General features: G+C 37.4%; 1 protein-coding gene and 1 pseudogene across 1 annotated transcript in view; one reads left to right on the forward strand and one right to left on the reverse strand.

The window, feature by feature from the left end:
* The window catches only part of LOC123233177 (zinc finger protein 850-like), a 282,653-nt gene that overhangs the window by 120,544 nt on the left and 145,245 nt on the right, over positions 1 to 16,864 (forward strand). The gene's annotated exons all lie outside the window — the stretch shown is intronic.
* LOC123236558 lies at positions 5,524 to 5,882 on the reverse strand (annotated as a pseudogene).

The raw sequence follows: 16,864 nt of genomic DNA on the forward strand, positions 1-16,864 counted from the left end.
AAAAAACAGATAAAATAGACAAAGTACTGGTCAATCTAATTAAAAAAAGGAAAGAAGAAAACCAAATTGACAGTATCAAAAATGAAAAGGGAGACCTCACCTCTAATGAAGGGGAAATTAAGGCAATCATTAAAAACTATTTCACCCAATTATATGGCAATAAATATAGCAATTTAAGAGATATGGATGAATATTTACAAAAATATAAATTGCCTAGATTAACAGCAGAAGAAATAGAATACCTAAATAATCCCATATCAGAAAAAGAAATTGAACAAGCCATCAAAGAACTCCCTAAGAAAAAATTGCCAGAGCCTGATGGATTAACAAATGAATTCTATCAGACATTCAAAGAGCAACTAATCCCAATACTATACAAATTATTTGATATGATAAGCAAAGAAGGAATCCTACCAAATTCCTTTTATGACACAAATATGGTACTTATTCCAAAGCCAGGGAGATCAAAAACAGAGAAAGAAAACTATAGACCAATCTCCCTAACGAACATAGATGCAAAAATCCTAAATAGAATACTAGCAAAGAGACTCCAGCAGGTGATCAAGAGGATCATCCACCATGATCAGATGGGATTTATACCAGGAATGCAAGGATGGTTCAACATTAGGAAAACCATCCACATAATTGACCATATCAACAAACTAACAAACAAAAATCACATGATTATCTCAATAGATGCTGAAAAAGCCTTTGACAAAATACAGCACCCATTCCTATTGAAAACACTGGAAAGTATAGGAATAGAAGGTCCTTTCCTAAAAACAACTAACAGTATATACCTAAAACCATCAACAAGCATAATATGCAATGGGAATAAATTAGAAGCCTTTCCAATAAGATCAGGAGTGAAACAAGGATGCCCATTATCTCCTCTATTATTTAACATTGTACAAGAAACACTAGCAGTAGCAATTAGAGAAGAAAAAGAAATTGAGGGTATTAAAATAGGCAATGAGGAGACTAAGCTATCACTCTTCCAGATGATATGATGGTCTACTTAAAAAATCCTAGAGAATCAACTAAGAAGCTTGTAGAAATAATCAACAACTTTAGCAAAGTTGCAGGATACAAAATAAATGCACAAAAATCATCAGCATTTCTATATATTTCCAATACATCACAGCAGCAAGAGGTAGAAAGAGAAACACCATTTAAAATCACCCTAGACAATATAAAATACTTAGGAATCTATCTACCAAAACAAACACAGGAATTATATGAAAACAACTACAAAACACTTTCCAAACGATTAAAACTAGATCTAAACAATTGGAAAAACATTGATTGCTCATGGGTAGGACGAACTAACATAATAAAAATGACCATTCTACCCAAATTAATTTACCTATTTAGTGCCATACCTATCAAACTACCAAAAATCTTTTTCACTGAATTAGGGAAAAACTGTAACAAAGTTCATTTGGAATAACAAAAGATCAAGAATATCAAGGGAAATAATGAAAAAAATGTGAAGGAAGGGGGCCTAGGAGTACCAGATATTAAACTATACTATAAAGCAGCAGTCATCCAAACGGTATGGTACTGGCTAAGAGACAGAAGGGGTAAGTGACGTCAGCAAGACAGTATATGATAAACCCAAAGAGCCCAATTTTTGGGACAAAAATCCACTATTTGACAAAAACTGTTGGGAAATTTGAAAAACAATATGGGAGAGATTAGGTTTAGATCAACATCTCACACCCCACACCAAGATAAATTCAAAATGGTTGAATAACTTGAATATAAAGAGGGAAACTATAAATAACTTAAGTGAACACAGAATAGTATACTTGTCAGATCTCTGGGAAAGGAAAGATTTTAAAACCAAGCAAGAGTTAGAGAAAATTACAAAATGTAAAATAAATTATTTTGATTATATAAAACTAAAAAGCCTTTGTACAAACAAAAACAATGTAGCCAAGATCAGAAGGGAAACAACAAACTGGGAAAAAATCTTTATAACAAAAAACTCTGACAAGTGTCTAATTGCTCAAATATATAAGGAGTTAAATCAATTGTATAAAAAATCATGCCATTCCCCAATTGATAAATGGGCAAGAGACATGAATAGGCAATTTTCAGGTAAAGAAATCAAAACTATCAATAAGCACATGAGAAAGTGTTCTAAATCTCTAATAATTAGAGAAATGCAAATCAAAACAACTCTGAGGTATCACCTCACACCTAGCAGAATGGCTAAAATAAAAGAAGGGAAGAGTAATGAATGTTGGAGGGGATGTGGCAAAATTGGAACATTAATGCATTGCTGGTGGAGCTGTGAACTGATCCAGCCATTCTGGCTGGCAATTTGGAATCATGCTCAAAGGGCTATAAAAGAATGCCTACCCTTTGATCCAGCCATACCATTGTTGGGCTTGTACCCCAAAGAGATCATAGATAAACAAACTTGCACGAAAATATTTATAGCTGCGCTTTTTGTGGTGGCAAAAAACTGGAAAAGGAGGGTATGTCCTTCAATTGGGGAATGGCTGAACAAACTGTGGTATATGCTGGTGATGGAATACTATTGTGCTGAAAAGAATAACAAACTGGAGGAATTCCATGTGAATTGGAAAGACCTCCAGGAACTGATGCAGAGTGAAAGGAGCAGAGCCAGAAGAACATTGTACACAGAGACTGATATACTGTGGTAAAATCAAATGCAATGGACTTCTGTACTAGCAGCAATGCAATGACCCAGGACAATTCTGAGGGATTTATGGAAAAGAATGCTACCCACATTCAGAGGAAGGCCAGCAGGAGAGGAAACACAGAAGAAAATCAACTGCTTGAATACATGGGATGATGAGGACATGATAGGGGATCGAAAGTACCATACCAATGCAACCATCAACAATTTGGAAATAGGTCTTGATTAATGACACATATTAAAACCAGTGGAAATGCATATCGGCTGGGGGAGGGGGAACGTTGGGGGGTGAAGGGGAAAGTAAGAGCATAAATCTTGTAACCATGTTAACTTTTCTAAAATATAAATATTAATAAATGTTTAAAATTAAAAAAAAATACCTTGACAACAAAACCGCTGTGGCTTGGGGTGTAGGAAATGCTTCTGGCCATCTGGTCAGTTGATCCACTATGACTAGACAGAATTTATAATGTCCAGCCTTTGGCATTGTTGTGAAATCTATTTGCAGGTGCTCAGAAGGTATGTAAACCAAAAGACACCCACCAAAATCTTTGCTATGAAAGATGTGTTGGTTATATGCTTGGCAGGGAGGGCAGGCTTTATTGGCTATAGTAGTTATATCAGGAGCTATCCATTTTAACAGAGTCCATGATGCCCTGGGTGCCAAAGTGACTATTTTTATGCATGGATTGGCAAATTTGTTGATAAAAACTTTTAGGGAACAGAGGTTTTCCTTCAGATGACACTCATATTCCATTAATCTGTTTTGCTTTCAATTTTTTCTTCCATTTTTCCACTTCCTTTTTATTATAGGAAAGTGATAAATTTAAGACATCAGTGGTTGTTAATGTTAAAATTAATTCAGGTCCTTCTATGGCTGCTGCCTTTATAGCTGTATCTGCCTGGTCATTTCCCCTAGAGGCAGGGTCAGTGCCACCTGTATGGGCAGAACAATGAACTATAGCTAGGGCTTTGGGTAGCTGAAGAACTTCATTAATAATTTTTGCATTAGCTATAGATTTTCCAGTTGAGTTTAAAAATCCTCTCTGAAGCCATAACATATCCACTGAAGGACAAATTCCAAATCCATATCTAGAATCTGTATAAATTGTTGCCTTTTTATCTTGGCAAGTATACAGGTGTGTTTTAGGGCTATAAATTGTGCACCTTGAGGACTTAGATTTGAGGGCAGTGAAGCTGACCACTCAGTGGCAAATTATGTGACTACTACAGATCTAGTGTAACATATACCATCCCTCATGAAAGAAGAACTATTAGTAAATAAGAGTAGATCTGGATTGTCTAAAAGAGTGTCCAGGAGATTATCTTGAGGCTTTTCAGCCATGGACACTAGTGTTTCACAATTGAATAATGGTTCTTCTGAAAATGGTAAATCAGGAAGAAAGGTGGCAGGATTAAGAGTTACACAACATTTTAAAATAATATTTTCATTATTTAACAAGGTTATTTCATATCTTGTAATTCTTTGATCTGAAAATGCCTGTGTTCTATGCCTTAACAACAATGCTTCTACTTCATGTGGGCACATAATTGTTAGTGGGCATTCTAATGCTAGATCAGCAGTTTTTATTACTAATAAGGCAGTGGCAGCTAGACCTCTAACGCATGGTGGTGCTCCCGAAGCTACAGGGTCCAGCTGGGCTGAATAATAAGCAACTGAGTGCTGAGAAGATCTCAGAGTTCGAGTTAAAATACCTGAAGCTACCCCTCTCTGCTTATGTACATACAAAGTAAATGGCTCGTAATCTGGGATGCCTAGAGCAGGGGCAGACAGGATAGCCTGTTTTAGAGTTGACAGAGATGACAGGTGTTCTGGTTCTTTTCTAAGTGGTTCAGAAACTGCATCTTTTGTTAGTGCTATAAGGGGCTTAGTAATTTCTCCATAGCAGGGGATCCATTGTTTACAAAAAACTGTTGCTCCTAAGATTGCTCTTAACTGTTACATTTACATTTTCTTCCTCCCTACCCACTCTCCCATTCCTTAGGTGATGAAAAGTCTGATCCAAGTATTACCTGTTCTTTCATGTAATACATATAACCATATTACTCATATCACAATAAAGGACACATATCACATGTACAACAGAAATTTCAAGAAGGAAATAAAAGTGGAAGATGGTATGTTTTGATCTGTACTCAGACTCAAACAATTCCATCATTGGCTGTGGATAGTATTTTCATCCCATGTCCTTTCTGGTTATCTTGGAGACTTCCTTTACTGATGATGGTTTAGTCTTTCAGAATTGATCATCATATATTTCTGTTACTGTATACACTGTTCTCCAGGTTTTGCTTGCTTCACTTTGCATCAGTTCATTTAAATCTTTCTAGTTTTTTCTGAACACATCCTGTTCATAGTTCCTTAGGAATCAATACTATTCCATTACAATCATATACCACATGTCATGCCCCAAGTGATTGGGGCATTGCCCTCAGTTTGCAATGCTTTGGTAATATAGAAAGAGCTGCTAAAAATATTTTGGTACAGGTAGTTCCTTTTTCTCTGGTCTCTGAACTCTTTGGGAAACAGACCCAGTAGTGGTATTGCTGGGTTAAAGGATATGCATACTTTTGTGGCCCTTTGGGCCTGGTTCCATATTACTCTCCAGAATGGTTGTATCATGAGAGAATTTTATGAGAAATGAGTGTCATGATAAGAAATTCCAATAAAGTTATAATCATATGAATTTACTCTAAAATAGTATTCCTAGGAGTCCTTTTTATTATGAATTTCTCTCTCCCTTGACCTCTCTTAAATATTTAGCTGAAGAAGCTTGAAGAAAGTTGCAAACAGGTAGCTGTGTGTGGCCCCAGAAAAGGCATTCTTCCAATCATTCCATTCCACCATCACTGACAAAGAACTCTATTGCCTGGTTGTTGGTAGATTCTAAGATAGTTGGTTCACTTAGGCCTCTCAGTTTTATCAGCATTCTTCGACAGAAATGGTTTAACCCAGGAAACATGACTTTCACATAAAAGAGAGAGAAGATGGGTCACAGGGTGTTTATGTGGAGTGTTATCAGCTCCTTTAAGTAGCAGATATTCCAGGATTTCAAACTGCCTATAGTCTGCTACATAATGAAGAAGCTTCCTACCACCTTCTAGTGTCTGATTAACATCCTCACCCTTGGCCATTTACTCTTTCACCTCATCAAGGTCTCAAAACTCACATGAACTGTTTATCACACATCAATGTCCTGGGACCAGCTGGATGGAAAGGCAGAAAGATGGTAAGCAGGACCAAGGGAAAGAGGACAAGGAACAAAGGCAGAGAGTTGAGAGGAGTCCCAGGATGCCAAGGCAGAAGGAGGCATAGGATGGCTGCTAGACAAGGTAGTCAAACACAGGGAACCAGGAAGAGGAACATTCTCTCAGAGCTGGGGCCTCAACAAATGTACTCCCTCTGGAAAGGAAGAAACACTTTCCAGGCTCCTACAGTGACCTGCCTTTAGTTCCCTTCTCTTCTTCACTACTTTTTTTTTTACTGTCCTTTCAGAATTTAGGGAGCGTTAATAATCTAAATTTTTAGCATTTTGAGAAACTGCATTTATAGACCCTAAAGAATAAGGCTTACTTTTGCAGCTTAAAACATGTGGTCTTGATATAAGATACTGCCCAGAACAGAATACCATTAGAACATAGAGCAATATTAATAAATATTAATAAATCACTAACTTTAGTTTGGGGATTTGGCTAAGCCTTAATATCTACTTTAAAAGGCAATTTCCCAATTAAAATTTTAACCTTAAAAGCTAGAAGGAAAGCCTGTTTTCCAAAGCTAAAACTGATAAATGGGAATTTGGGAAAGATGGAAAGCAACTGAGAATTGGAGGAACAGAGAACAGAAGGAAGAAATCAAAGGCAGGCAGTGAAAGGATTTTGGAATCTTGAAGTGTACATGAAGTATTGCAGTGCAATAGATAGACTCAGGGAGTAGGATTCAAACTGTGAAGGGAGAATCATCTCTTCAGTCCAGCTCCTGATACCTGTGGATACCTTACTGATTCCTGAGATCAATCAGCTATCTATTTAACACCTATAAACTTCTTCCAGGGTTTCCTCATACTTGGAAAGCCTCTGCCAGTAATTGTCAGCTCTTTTGACCCGAACTACTTAGTTCCCTTGGTGAACAGTTTCTCACCAAGGTGAACAGGATCAAACCTGACAGCGGACTCCATCTGCAATAAAACTTAAATCTAATTCTATTTACATGAGTTTAGATTAGATTTTAAATAGTCCGAAGGGGAAATCAAGGCAGAGAGGAAGTCAGAGTAGTCTCAGCTTTGCCAAGGACTGAAGAAATCTTGTGAAAGATTAGATGGTAGGAAAAGGTAGGTTTGGGGTATAAATCAGGGAAATCCTATAGCCCACTCACCTCAACTTGCCCAAATTGTGTTTATTCAATAAAACCTTGTTATCATAATCACAGTCAGATCGGAATTTATTAGCAAAAGACCTGGAAGGTGGCATTAGACCCTTGATCTAGAAAGGCTTGGTATTTTGACTAGGTAAAGCAAAACCCCTAGTCACCTGTCAAGAAAAACCATCCTTTCAAAACACATTTTCCATTCCCAGCTAAAAAGAAGAAGGTGGGGAGGGAGGACCAAAAGAGAAACTAGAGGAAAAGGACTTTGCCTCAACTTCCTCCTCTTCTTGTTAATAATAAGACCGTGAAGTTTTGGTTGGTGGGAGAAAGTCAACTAATGCCGATTAAAACTTGTGTACTGTGTTCAGCATGTAGAAATTTAAAAAAGGGGTGGGGCAGCTGGGTGGATTGAGAGCCAAGTCTAGAGATGGGAGGTCCTAGGTTCAAATCTGGGCTCAGACACTTCCCAACTGTGTGACCCTGGGCAAGTCACTTAACCCCCATTGCCTAACCCTTACCACTCTTTTGTCTTGGAGCCAATACACAGTATTGACTCCAAGACAGAAGGTAAGGGTTAAAAAAAAAAAAAAGACTTGTATACTGTGTCCATTAGAAATACAGAGTGAAATGTAGGGGTTTTAATGATGCTTTCTGAAAACTCAAGTCTATAATTTCTCTTAAACTTCTGGGCATAATTGTCACTAGGTACAGATAATAGATATTTCCCTGGAAAGTAAAGATGCTTTTGCTGTTTTATTTACAGATATACAGACACACAAAAGACAATTAAAAATTTTTTTTTGCCTTAAGATTTCCTTGAGGGCTTAAGGGTGTTTTTTTTTTTTTTCAGGAAGCCTGAGTCCAGTGTATTTCTGGAAGTAAATCTTCCTACTCGGGAAACATCTCCTTTAAGAAAGACTTAAGAGGTATACTATACCCGAAAATCTTTCTTTTCTGGTCTTTCCTGAAGGTTAAATGGCTTTCAAAACTATTAAAAACCTCCTTTAAAAATGCCTGCTATGGAGTAGTCAATATGACAATAAAAAACAATGGGAAAGTATCTCTTTATACAAAAATATTTATAGCTGCATTTTTTGTGATAGCAAAAAATTAGAAAATGAGGGGGTGCCCCTCAATTAGGGAAAGGCTGAACAAATTGTGGTATATAATGGTGATGGAATACTATTGTGCTATAAGGAATGATGAATTGATTGATTTCTGTAATAACTGGAAAGACCTCCATGAACTGATACAGAATGAAATAAGCAGAACCAGGAGAACCTTATACACAGAGACTTTGCTACTAGCAGCAATGACCCAGGAAAATTCTAAGGGACTAATGAAAAGAATGCTATCTACATCTAGAGAAAGAACTGTGGGAGTAGAAATCCAGATGAAAACATGACTTATCACTTGTCTAAATGACTATATGATTTGGGGTTTTGGTTTTAAAAGATTATTCTTTTATAAAAATGGACAATATGGAAATAGGTTTTGAATATATATAACATAACCCAGTAGAATTGCTTTCCTCCTTCAGCTTATCTCATAGTTGGCTTTCTTCCCAGGCTACAGATAAATTCTTCTCAAGGTTTTTGAAAATCAGTCAGGAAAACTTAATATTTTATGGGGAGACAGTTTTATTCTAAGGCTAAGTCTAAAAGGGGTCTTGAAAATTGGAGTTACAGTTGTCCCTCACTATTTTGTAGTTCATTTATCACGGCTTCACTGTATCCTGGGTTTTTGAAAAAAAAATCTAATTCTGTATCGCAGAGTTTTTGCTATACATATGTATAAGAAAACAGATATAATGCTTCTACTTAGCAGATTTTCACCTACCATGGGGGTCTCTGGAACTCCCACAATAGGTGAGGGATCACTGTATAAGCCAAATACTACTCTGAGAATTACACGCTGAATATCATCCCATTGCTGTGGTATGCTCCTTGTACCACATTTTTTTGTGGGGTCTTTTCTGGAAGTCAAATTTCAATATGCCTTCAGAAGGATTTCTTCCTAATCTATCTGAGGAGAATCTTCTTTTAAAAATGTCAATTTTAAGGGGAGAGGGTTCAAAAGTAAAACAGTTAAAAGTTCAAAATTTCTAATTATAAAAGTTCAAAAATTATTTTTAAAAAAGCAAAACACACACACAAAAGACATTTAACCCAGATGTGGTTTCCAGCTGAGAATAGAAAAATTTCAAGCTCCAACTTCAGTTACTTTTGCTCTAGAAGACAAATATTTTCTCTTTACTCTTGATTTTCACAAAAATTAAAGAAGAAATAGACATACTATATTTCCCTAGGATCTAGACTAGGCTACCATGTAGAAATAAAAAGGAACCAGAATAGACTACATGGCTGCTGAAGTTATGCACTCCAGCAGCTTTTGTGGCTATTTTAGATATACTTCTAAGCTAACTTGCATGTTGTGGCTTTCATGGAACTCCCACAGTTCTTTAAGCTCAGAAAATGCCAAATGGTGTGTAGTCCACTACCCCAACTCTTTTTTTTTAATGTAGAGTGCTTTCTTGATGGCTTAAAAAGCCTGATTATAAAAATATTCCTTCAAAGGGGTAACATTAATCCAGCCATTCTGGACAGCAATTTGGAATTATGTGCAAAGGGCTTTAAAAAAATGCATACTCTTTGATCCAGCAATACCACTGCTAGGTTTGTACCCCAAAGAGATAATAAGGAAAAAAACTTGTACAGAAATATTCATAGCCACACTCTTTGTGGTGGCAAAAATTTGGAAAATGAAGGGGTGTCCCTTGATTGGGAAATGGCTGAACAAATTGTGGTATAGGATGTTGATGGGATACTACTATGCTATAAGAAATGATGATCTGGAGGAATTCCATGTGAACTAGGAGAACCTCAATAAACTTATGCAGAGTGAAATGAGCAGAACCAGGAGAACATTTTATACAGAAAGTAAAACACTGTGGAACAATGCAATGTAATGGACTTTGCTAGTAGTAGCAATGCAACAAGCCAGGACACTCCTGAAGGTCTTATGGGAAAGAATGCTAACCACATTAAGAGAAAGAACTATGGAACTAGAAATGCAAAAGCAAAACATATGACATCACTTATGACTTGTATTTATGGGTATGTGATTTGGGGTTTAGGCTTGAAAAGATGGCTCTATAGCAGGGCGCCACTGCCCCCTGGTGGGTGCTGCAGTGATCCAGGGAGGCAGTGATGGCCACAAGTGCATTTGGGGGTGGTGAATAACTGTAAGGGGGTGGTGATAGTATGTGACAGGAGGCTCTAAGTAATATATTTTCTGGAAAGGGCATGGTAAGCCAAAAAAGTTTGGGAACCACTGCTCTATAGTAAAAATTAGTAATATGGAAATAGGTATCAAGTGATAACATTTGTATAACTCAGTGGAATTGCTTGTTGGCTCTGGGAGGGAGGAGGGAAAAGTGTGAAGATAGGATTAACTCTCCCCTTGCCTATTTTTAACTAATCAAATCAAGAACTTAAAGTACCCCTACTTGACACTAAGTAAGAGAGTTCCAAGTCACTTGCTAGCATGGGTGACAACTCCAGAAGCCACTGCCCTGCCCATGGTCAGTGCTAGACAAATTGAAAGACTGCCATTGGTTCCCTTAAAGTGGGGAAGGGACAGTGGAAAAAGGACTAGAAAAAGTCCTGAACTTCCTGTCCAAGGGACTTCTCCTTTGGATTTCTCCTTCAGAGTTCATCTTTGGAGACTCTGTGTTGGTGAGCTGGAGAAGGAGAAGACTCTTTCCCTGAATCCTATGTTGGCTTGCTGGGTGAGTAGCTGGCCTTCTCTTCCTGACTTCTGGAGAGATTGGTTCCAGAGAGGCCTCCCTTTCCTGGAGGAGGCTGTGTTGGTGGAACCCTTGCTGAAGACACCACTGACAGGAGCACGTGGAGACAATGCAATCCAAGCAAAGGGAAGCCTTTATTTCTAGCACTGGGGAGCTCAGCCAAGGAGCTCCAAGGCAGCATAATCAAAGTGAAGTTTATATACATTTTTAAGGCTTTGATCTGGTGCTTATGAGGAAACAGGACTTTTCCCTGGAGATGAAAAGACTCATGGCTTCAGTCTGGTGCTTGTGAATAAAAAGGACTTTACCCTGGAACATTCTGTGGTTTATGATTACATAGCAAGCAGGTTTGCAGGATGAGGGTCAGTAGACCAGTTTCAATTTTAATCATTTCTACATTAGGTGGTAAGCTGAAGAGAAATTATAGGGTATCTAGCTCGGCAATACTTTCTATTTCCTTCCTATATTTCTGTCTTTTACTATATCTCTATCAAACTAAATTGTTAAGAGCAGCTAACAGACTCATGACTTGAGTTAATTTTTTAAATCAACAACCACAATATTACTTTAGAACTTTCATATTAGCATAAAACCTAAATTTTAAATTCTTACCAAAAATTAATTATGTAAGCATGGAAAAATATTTTAAAATAAAAATTAATTTAAAAAATAAATTTTAAAAGTGTCATGGAAATTTTTATCCCACCACTCTGATATAGACAATTTAGATAAACAAAGTCAAAAAACCAAATTTCTCCAAGTCAAGGTAGAATTTAGAGTTTATTGGAAGAGTTTATCTGTCTCCCAGATAAACCTGGAATCTCACACATGTTACAGAGTTGGACTCCAGCAAGAGACAAAGCCAGGCAACAGAGACCTGGTTTATATACAGAGTGAATATTTCCAAACAACTTTGATGACTTATACAGTATATCTTTTTTAGAAACTGTTACCCAACTAGAAATCTCAGCATCTCATGACAGAAGGGAAATATGACTTAGGGAGGGGTTGGAAATCCCCTTAGGAGTTTTAAGCTTTAGTTAGAGATCTTTATAAAATCATAAATTCTACTAATTGTAATTAAGATTATAATGGAATTATACTAATCACTTTAAAATCACAATATTGATTAAGTTTAAATTTATCACTATCACTAAAATCCAATCAAGTATAAGTGGGTAGGGGGTCTTTCTTCCCGATATTATCCCTTCTCTGATCTAAAGAAAACTGCTACCAGTTTTCTGCAGGATCATTCACAATCTAAAACCAACACAACATTCTATATGATAATGTTGAAAGGCACACTTATGTTAACACATGGGAGATTGATTGTACATTAGTAAGTTTCAATGACAGTATATAATCCCATAGTTAACACAATTTTGCAGCATTCACGTTTCATGACGTCTTCTTTCTTCTAACATGATAAATCTGTCCCATCCACCATTTTGGTAGATCCAGTCCATCAAGTTAGTCTCTATGTAAGTCACCATCCAGTCTTTGACTAGCTGAATCTGTGAACCTCTTGTGGAAATAATACAACAGGGGCCAAAGGCAGCACCATAATAAAAAATCCCACTATGCAGTCCTAGGTGATCCCTTGTTCAAAAATCTCATCTGCAGTGTGATAAAAAGACTTCCTTGCATAGTCTAAATCAACAGATGTGTTGTTACAGAAGGATTCATAGTGATCTCCAGCAGACTACACGGCCTAATGTAGAGGCTCTAATGGGGGTACACCTGCAAAGAATTTCTCTTCTGGACCCAATAGGTTATCAAAACCTTTCTGTTTAAGTTTGTAGTTCACAAAATCAGCCACAAGAACAGGGACAGCAGTTGCCATTGTGGGAAGATAACCTGTTAATATTCATAAGAGCAATAATAGACATTAAATGAAATATATTTCCAAAAATACAAATGACCATGAGGAAGTATGACATACAATACAAAAATCAAACATAGTGACAAAAAGGACAAAAAAGTTGTTATAAAGTTTCAAAGAAAGAAGGAAAATACCATTATTTACAGAGAGGACCACAAATCCAATTTGGTGTTCTGTGGTGCTGGATTCTAGTTCCAGCACATCTTGAAAAATGACAATGATGACAATCAAGGAAAGATTAATAACGGGTGTTTTTGAGTATCCTCATAGTCAGTATAGTCTCCTGACATCTACATACCTTGATACATCCTTCCCTTTCCTAAATCCATCACATAGATTAGACATGTATGTGATTATTATGACTTTAAATCCACTAGTTAATGTAATTTTCTCAGAAAAATAGATTCAGATACAAGATCAGCAAGTACAGAGCTAGAAGAACTAGTTCTAATAGTGGCTTCGTATGTCTCAGGAGTCACCATATACTCATTCCATGGTATCTGTAGAATGTTTTTAAGGGAAAGGACAAAGTCCATAAAATTTTAACAATAGCAGATTAGAGTTCAAACAGTAAATACTCCTTTAGGACCTGTAAAATAGACCAGGATAACTTATACCATGCTCACACTTAGGACACTTCCAGGACTTAAGGTAACAATAGTAAGCTCAACATAATGGTTAAATCCCAAGTGCTATAGATAGTGGTTGGTTCTTTACCTACAATGGTCTGTATTTCCTGAAAGTTGTGGAATATGCATGATGTATTACACTCCTTAAATAGGAATGGCACTAGCAGGTTTTAGCCGAATCTATGGTGAATTTGACAGGAGCAACCGTGTGCATGTTCAGAGTGGAATTCAGTTTTAATATGATGTTTGTTGTTGATTAATTCAGTCTAAGTCCAATTTTCCAATCTAATTTTAATGTTCCTAATTTTCTAATTTCCAATTTCCAATTTTTCTTTCTAATTTCAATTTTAATGTTCCTAATTTCAATATTCCTTCCCGTCTATTCAATATTCCTTCCCATCCATTATCCCTCCTTGTAAGATTAGGGGACTTTGAGGGGGCAGAGTCTCATATAAGATGTACTGTGACAAATAGATCTATACCATTTGGTTGGGAAATAGAATAGGCCTGAGCATTAAAGGAACAGCTAATTCCTGCCTGACTATATGTACATTCTTCTTGAGTGTCAACAGTGATCACCCATTGAGAAAAATAATTGTCTGTGATCTCAAAACAGTAAAAGGATAGTCCCTGCTTTTGACATTTTAACAAAGAATGACAAGGAGAAAATGAGGTGGTACAAAAAGACAGATGACATTTATAGTACTGATGGTATGTCTCATTACACAAGAGAGGTAAAACAGTAGGAGTAGGAAAATTGGTCCTAAAAAAGGACTCAGGAACTGGATTATCATAGACTGAAAACAAAGGCAAATTTGTGTCATTTGGAGGGCACCTGATAGATCCTAAGCTAATAAAACAACCATGGGGAGTTACTGATGAAGTGAGGTTACAGGAAAAGTTTCCTACAGTTATGTCCAATTGAGTTAGAGGGGAAGTAATATATGGGAAGAAACATGAACAGAAAGAAAGGTTACACTCAAAATTTTCTGTGGTGACCAGTGAGCACTGGGAGGTAGGAGTAGTAAAGGTCTTTTCCATACAAATAGGAGTTAAATACAATAAAGAGATAACATACATTCTCTGATTTCCTCTACCAGCTAAGTTAAAAACAAATTGAAACCACATTACCAGAAGGGCTACAAGTAACAATTGGATGAAACATACTTGTAACAAAATTCCCCAGAAATATTTGGAAAATCGAACGAGTACTTGATATCTGGTTCAATATCAGATAAATTAGAGAGAACATCAGTATTATTAAATGCAGAATTGGAAGCCATTGTTAATGGTCAAAGGATGCAAACTTGACATGTGACAATGAATCCAATTGTCCTTTGTCTTCACTTAGTCAGGTGTTGGTAAGAGGAACCTGGAAAAGGCTTTTCCAAACTGGTTGAATAGGACTGGAACGCTGAATATAGACAAAATCAGCAGATTGAAATGATGCAGTTCAAAATCAATAGGACCTGATTGAACAATAGTTATCATTTGCTTCAATTCCTTTAACCTGTGTTGCAATTCCCTAATATACTGGACAGTTGTCATGTCACTCCAAGTATAGAAGTAACATTTGATAAGGAGAGACATTACAATCTCCTGAAAACTTTCTCCTTAAATGAAACAAAACCAAAAGTAATATCTTGGGTCAATTTAGATGCAGTTCTTTACACAATTTGCCAATTAAGGGCTTAATTTCTTTGGATGACAAAGGGTGTGTACTTGGGGCAATAGTCCCAAATCCGTATAAACTCTAAATGGAATTGTATCAGTAAAGTAAGTACCTTTGTCTGAGCCAATCCTAGCCAGAGGACCATATTGAGGAATAATTTCCCTTATAAGAATCTTGGTCTGCCTTAGAGGCAGGAAAAACTTCTACCCAATGAGTCAAGCAATCAATGATGACCTAACAATATTTCCATCAAGCAACTTTGGGCATATTTATCAAATCAATTTGTAAGGCTTCAAATGGGAGACAGGTTAGAGGGTGACCACCATATGCACCCTTTCTAAAGGCATGTTGATTAAAAGCCAAACATTCAGGACAACCAACAGTGATTTGAGAAGCTACTATGATTCCAGGGGCTATATATTGTGTCCACATTACCCGTGCACTATAGTGACCACCTGCATGTATTGCAAACACTTTTTAGGAAGAAATGGTTTGCCTTCCTCACTACTTGCCCAGATCCCTGATACCTGTCTGACACCATACTGCTTAATCCAGGTGTTCACTTCCACTTCCTTGTCTTCATAGATGACTTCTGGCAAGTTTTTCTTTAGGGAGAACTGAGTCTTTACCTGTATCAGACTTCTCCTCCAGATCAGTCAACATCATGGTGTAGATTGAACCATCCTTGGCTGTTAACTTAGCAGCTAAATCAGCCCTTTCATTTCTTCTGGACACAGGATCATTCCTTTTCTTACGTGCTGTGTAATGTATGATGGCAAAAGCTTTGGGAAATTAAATAGCTTCTAACAAGTCCTTTATCAGATTAGAGTGGGCTACCTGTTTTCCAGGTGAAGTGAGGAAAACTCTATAACCATGTGGCATATTCTCACAGCATCTGAGGAGATGTGAACAGTCTTTCCTTTGGATAAGAGAAAAACTTTGTTAGAGGTATAAGTTCAGCAGTGTGAGCACTCAGATTGGAAGGCAAAGAAATTGCCCATGAGGTCTCATAGTCTGTAATGACGGCTGCCCCAGTGAAACGGCAACCCTGTTCAATAAAGGTAGAATCATCTGTGTATATAACTTCCCGGAGGAATGTCCAACAATTCCTGATGGGGTCTTTCCGATAGTTCAAGAATAGATTCACGGTTATGCAAAGGTTAATGTGGAAGGATTTAAGATGTTGCATCTTTTTATGGTGATATTCTTGTTTGCTAAGAGTCACTTCATATCTAGCAACCCTCTGACTTAAAGAATGTGTAAGCTACAGACAGCTCCTTCGGAAAAAGTAAAAGCTTTAGTCAGGACTCCATTTTTTTATTTTTTTATTTTGTTTTAAACCCTTACCTTCCATCTTGGAGTCAATACTGTGTATTGGCTCCAAGGCAGAAGAGTGGTAAAGGTGGGCAATGGGGGTCAAGTGACCTGCCCAGGGTCACATAGCTGGGAAGTGTCTGAGTTCAGATTTGAACCCAGGACCTCCTGTCTCTAGGCCTGGCTCTCAATCCACTGAACTACCCAGCTTCCCTCGTTAGTCAGGACTCCAGATGCCACCCCCCTCCTCTTCTGCACTTAAAGAGTGAGCAGCTTAGAATTGTCAGGAAGCCAGAGGGCAGGTGCAGTCATTAGTGCCTTTGCTAACCCCCTCAGAACCACAAGCTGTTCTGGTTGTACTTCTGAAAGGCTCAGTGAGAGGTTTAACAATTTCCGATAGGCTGGTATCCCAGTCCAACAATAACCTGTTGCACCTAATATAGTGAAGAAGGACGCCTTCCAGTATGAACCTTATCTAGACCACATGGTTGGTCAGGACCT

Source organism: Gracilinanus agilis, chromosome 2 (assembly GCF_016433145.1).
Source record: "Gracilinanus agilis isolate LMUSP501 chromosome 2, AgileGrace, whole genome shotgun sequence".
Lineage (NCBI taxonomy): Eukaryota > Metazoa > Chordata > Mammalia > Didelphimorphia > Didelphidae > Gracilinanus > Gracilinanus agilis.